At 34.1% G+C, this 6,000-nt stretch overlaps 1 protein-coding gene across 1 annotated transcript in view; it reads left to right on the top strand.

The window, feature by feature from the left end:
• The first annotated feature begins 4,602 nt into the window (after window positions 1–4,602).
• LOC123562366 (serine/threonine-protein kinase SMG1-like) overlaps window positions 4,603–6,000 on the top strand; it is a 91,862-nt gene continuing 90,464 nt past the window's right edge. Inside the window, exon 1 of the mRNA XM_053537206.1 lies at window positions 4,603–4,658. The gene's annotated coding sequence lies outside the window, so the exon portion shown is untranslated. The remainder of the gene's footprint in view (window positions 4,659–6,000) is intronic.

Raw genomic sequence — 6,000 nt, 5'->3', positions numbered from 1 at the left:
AGCTTGATAACTTGAAAAATGCAATAATTCCACTTTAAGGTACATAATATCAATAAATAAGGTTGATTAAAATTTTCAATGACTTTTTAAATTAGTGATTAGTATGTTTGTATATAGAACTTTTTATAAGTAATGCCATTGTGTGTTTTATTGTTCTGTAAAAATATATATAATGTATGTTTTATTGATATGACATATTATGATATAGTATGGATTTCTTAAGATAAATAAAATCAATAAATAAGGTTAATAAAATTTTTCGATGACTTAATTGATTAGTATGTCTGTATATAGAACTTTTGATAAGCATATAATTGTGTGCTTTATTATTAAGTAAATATTTATCTTATTTCTTGATATGACATATAGTATATGAATTTGTTAAGGTACATTATATCAATATATTATAATTATTATATCAATAAATAAGGTTAAATAAGATTTCATGATTTTAAATTGATGACAATAAAGTTACTAATGTTTGATTGTGTTGTTATGTGATACAGTCAAAATGCATATTTATTCATGAGACATTTATAAGCACTCCGTTAGCTAGCCGTGCTATCTTATAATTAAAATTTAAACTTGAAAATTAAAGTAATACAATCTATTGGCACTGCTTTTAATAATTATTATTGTAATTGCCCCTAATTTGTCCATAGTACATCTTTAAAAGTCCTTAGTGGCCTATACTGCCTCCTTAGCAGTCTTTGATAGGAAAAGTGCCTGAAATAATTTACTCATATCTTTTTTATTTTAACATTTATTTCTTAGATTTTTCTTAAGGGTCCTTAATGTACCATAAGTCACCTCTTAGTGGCCCTTAGTACTCACTTAGAGGTCCTTAGTGGTCCTTTGTGCCTTCTTAGTGGTCCTTAGCGGTCCTTAGTGGTCCTTAGTGGTATATTGCAGGACCCGTTCCGAGGTACTCCGAATGAAACTTCGGTTACTCCGAAATGGCGAAAGTGTAATCAAATGCTCAATTAAAACTTAAATTATGCATACTTGACCAAAAACTGGGAATGAATGAAGCATCCGATGGTTTAAAAGATAATTCCGCAGACAGACAAGATGGAGCTAAGGAGAAGACGGATGCGAAAATGGACGGTACTTCCGCCCAAAACTTGACTGAAAACGCAAGTAGGACAACAAAAATGGTTGAAAACTCTGGCCAGAAGTCGACTAATGCAGATTCAAAATCAGATAAAATAAAAAATGATAGATTTTCAAATGATAGAAGATATGACACACGGGAGAAACCACCTTACAGAGGTGTAAATGGGTACAGACCTAGTCCTGGTGGTGGCAGGGGTCGCAGAGAAGACTGTGATAGACGGCCAAGTCCAAACAAACAATTCCGCAGAGATGGACGGGGATCAATGAGCTCTGGTTCATATAGAAAGGAAACAGACATAAAGAAAAATTCAGGTTTGATAAGCACTGTTTTATAATGGTCCTTTTATAATACAGTATCAGAAGACTTGATTATTCAGACTAAAACAGTGTGTCCCATCTGTTTTGTAAGATCTGGTAAAAGTAGGAAGTAGATAAAATTGTGTCAATAGGGTAAAAAAATTTTTAAGTAGGGACTTAGCTGATCTTATATTGCATGTTAGTTTCATATTGGATTCTATCTATCTTTTTATACTGCTTAAACCCTTTTGGGTAAACTAGCATAATTTAATTTTAGATTGTCTTGTTAAGCTACACACATGTTGATTCTGCATTTCCTGATCATGATTTTTCTCCTGTGTTTGGGTGTGGGAAGAACGAAATGCAGTATCTTAAACACATGCATGAATGTCAGCAGTCATATACTAATAGTTCAAGTTTGTTAAAATCTTGTTTTCTTTGACAAGGCAAAATTTTCATATATAGTTGCAATTTTTGTGATATTTTTGTCGTTTTTAAACTAACATCTTCTTGTACAGTAAAAAAAGGCATTACACTGAATAATTACCATGTTATTTATCTCTTTCTATTTATAGGAACATTTCATTCTTGGTTTTCCAAGTCGTTGCTATTTTAGCGCTGATTATATGTTTTTTGGGTTTTTGGAAACCAGTTGCTAAAAGTATTTCCCAAAAAATGTTTTAACTCGTATTGCATCAAACGTTGTTGTAAATTATTTTGAGGATACTATTTTTGTCAAAGATGAAAGCAAACAGTATTTTGAAAAACCCCCTTTTATCGAAATGGAAAGGGGGTCCAGAGGGTTGATAGAGAGAGAAAAGTTTGGGGTCGCTAAACAATTGTAGATTTTTTCAAAACCCCGGGGGTTTGAAAAATAGGTGTTGCATCTTTTTCATTCTTTTTGCTTATAAATGTCTTGAAAAATAATTTTTTGGCTGTGTTTTTCACATATTAAACAAAAATATTCTAAAAAACACTCATAGCATTTAGTTTACGGGCACTCTTTTTGGGCCCATTTTGGGGGGCCCGAATATGGTACCATTCCCCTCGAAAAAAAATATGTTTTTTTCCCCTGAAAAAGGGTTGTTTGACACAAATAGATTGAACTTTTTCTTTTAATATTATATAGTCCCTCTAGGGAAGTTTAAACTGTTTTGCAATATAGTCACTCATTAGGAATATTAAAAAACAGTACAAAATATTTGTGAAAAGTGTTACTTACATGGCTTAAACTTCCCCCTTTTTGTCTTAAAATGTTTGAAAATTCCCCCTTCCTGGGGTTGGGTACCTATCCCCCAAAAGTTGTCTAGTGCCTGGAAAATAACATTTGTATGAAGTAAAAAAATTTAAAAACTCATGAGAAAAAGAGTGAAATTCATGAACTTGATTATTATTTCTTTGGGATTATATATAAGGTGGGTTTTTTCATTCATTTTCTGATCAGTCATAGAAACAGTTTGAATTTTGCTTGGGGCTCTTAGGTTAAAGTTTTGTTGGCCAACTTTTTAGCACGAGTTATATATGTTTTGTGTTTTTAGCTCACCTTCACAAGGACAAGGTGAGCTTTTTGTGATCGCGCTTTTTCCGTCCGTCCTAAACTTTTGTTGTGCCCCTTTAGAGGGCACATTTTTTGTGGGGTCTTTATGAAGTTGGTCAGAAGGTTCACTTGATGATTCAGGGCAAGTTGAAATGGGTAAATTTTCCTCAAAAACTAGGGCAGAGGTCAAAAATAGAAAAAAACCCTTTGACCTTTCTAGAGGGCCCCTAATTTTACAAGATCTTCTGAAAAAAGGGAGAACGTTTTACCCGATGATATTAGGTCAAGTTCAAAACTGGGTCTGTGTGTTAAAAACTAGGTCATAAAGGGCAAATAATAAAAAAACATTGTGACCTCTTGAAGGCCAATTTTTCATGGGATCTGTATGAAAAATTGGTTGAATGTTCATCTTGATGATATTTGGTCAATTCGAAACTGGGTCATGTCGGTCAAAAAATAGGTCAGAGGTCAAAAATGAAAACCTTGTGCCCTCTCTAGAGGCCATATATTTCAAGATCTTATAAAATTTTGGTCAAAAGTTCACCTTGTGATTCTAGGTCAATTTCGAAAGGGGGTCATCCCATAAAAAGTAGGTCAGTGGGTCAAAAATCCTTGTGACCTCCGGAGGCCATTTTTTTTATGGTTCTGTATGAAAGTTGGTCTGAAGTTCCCCTTGTTAATTACAATTCGAAAGGGGGTCACGTCCCTCAAAATAGGTCAGTAGGTAAATAATAAAAAACCTTTTTGCCCCTTCAAAAGGCCATACTTTTCAGGGGGATCTGTATAAAATTTGGGTCTGAATTTTTATCTTGATGATATCTAGGTCAAGTTAAAACAGGGTCATGTGGGCAAACTAGATCAGTAGGCAAAAAATAAAAAAACCCTTTGTGCCTCTCTAGGGGCCCCATATTTGTGAAGGACCCAAAAAAAGGGTTTTGAATGTTCATTTGATGTATCTGGGCAATTTCGAAATGGGTCAGTGCCGTAAAAAAAGTAGGTCGTAGGTAAAATAATGAAAAAAACTTTGTGACCCTCTAGAGGAATTTTTTTCATGGGATTGTTTTAAAGTTGGTTAAATTTTTATTTTTTGTTTAGTCTGGTCATTTTTCGAAACGGGGCCCGTGCGGTAAAAAACAGGCCAGTGGGTATAAAAAATAGAAAAACCTTGTGCCCTCTTTTGGGCCATATTTTTCATGAGATTTTATGACAATTTAGGAGAATTTCCCTTTATGATATCTAGATAAATTCAAAAGGGGGTCACAACCTTCGGAAACTGGGTCAAATTTCAAATAATAGAAAAACTTGTGACCCTCTTTAAGACCATTTTTTTCAATGGATCTTCATAAAATTTGGGTCAGATTTTATCTTATAATATTAAACAATTTTTAAAACTGGGTCCATGAGCTAAAAATGGGGCACTATGCAAATAATAAAAAAAAACGAAGTCATACTCAAAACGGGTCATGGGGGAAAGGGGTTGGGGAAATTCGGCCCATCGGCCTTTGTTTAAATAATGCTGCACAAAATGTAAGGGAGTTATTCAAATGCCAAATATGGGAAAGAACCTGAGTACAACAGAAGACATGTCAAACAACAATTATCAATACTTAGCACTAGCATTGAATAGTTTCAAAATTCTTTCTTTTAAGTATGCTTCGAGAAATGGTGAAGAAGTCTTGTCTCCATTGAAAGATGTTTTCTTTGAAAGGTAGGTATCTGATTACATATATTGCCATTGTTTTTAAAATTGTAAGTTTTATATTAGTACAGTGAAACGATGCTTGCTGGAGCATCAACTCAAGAATCTAGGTACACTCTATGAATTCATTATGTCCTCGGCAGTTTTCTTTGTTTATATCACTTGAGCCCCTGGATTACTCGTGCTCATACCTTGTGACCTCCAGGGATCATTGTTATACTGTAATGTATGTAAGTAGGTTTTAGTTTTTAGCTCGACTATTCGAAGAATACTCTAGCTATTCTACTCACCCTGGCGTCGGCGTCACACCTTGGTTAAGTTTTTGCATGCAAGTACATACAGCCATCAATTAAAGGCATATAGCTTTGAAACTTATTTTTTCTTTTTCTAGGTCAATTACCAACCTCTCTGGGTCATGTCCCATAACTCTGACATGTATTTTGAGCAAATTATGCCCCCTTTTGGACTTAGAAAATTCTGGTTAAAGTTTTGCGTGCAAGTACATACAGCTATTTCTAAAAGGCATATAGATTTGAAACTTACTTTTTCTTTTTCTAGATCAATTACCAACCTCACTGGGTCAAGACCCATAACTCTGACATGTATTTTGAGGAAATTATGCCCCCTTTTAGACTTAGAAAATTTTGGTTAAAGTTTTACATGCAAGTTATTATCTCCAAAACTAATGCAGATATTGATTTGAAACTTCACATGTGTCTACGGGGTTATAAAACTAGTTGATAGCAGCAAGTACCATAACTCTGACCTTCATTTTGGCCAAATTATGCCCCCTTTTGTACTTAGCAAATTCTGGTTAAAGTTTTGCGTGCAAGTACATACAGCTATTTCTAAAAGGCATATAGATTTGAAACTTATTTTTTCTTTTTCTAGATCAATTACTTACCTCACTGGATCAAGTCCCATAACTCTGGCATGTACTTTGGGCAGATTATGCCCCCTTTTGGACTTTGAAAATTCTGGTTAAAGTTTTACATGCAAGTTTCTATCACCAAAACTAATGCAGATATTGAATTGAAACTTCACATGTTTCTTCGAAGTTATAAAACTAGTTAAGAGCAGCAAGTCCCTCCCAAATGATTGGATTTTGGTAAATTATTCTCCCTTTTGAACTTAAAAAATCTTTTGATTTAACCTTTTTGATAATTTTTTTCTGCTTCGGGACGTATTTTTGATAGTCGGCTTGGGCTGTCTTTGGACAGCTTTGTTGTTGTAGAAATGGTGAGAAACTTGTTAAAATGAGGTAAATTTTTTATTTGTACATTTTTTGCTCACCTGGCATTAAAAGGGTCAGGGGGGGGGGGTATTGTGTGCTCCCCCGTCTGTCCGTCGT

This window comes from Mercenaria mercenaria, chromosome 2 (genome assembly GCF_021730395.1).
Source record: "Mercenaria mercenaria strain notata chromosome 2, MADL_Memer_1, whole genome shotgun sequence".
Classification (NCBI taxonomy): Eukaryota; Metazoa; Mollusca; class Bivalvia; order Venerida; family Veneridae; genus Mercenaria; species Mercenaria mercenaria.
This window is presented reverse-complemented; position numbering and strand designations above follow the sequence as displayed.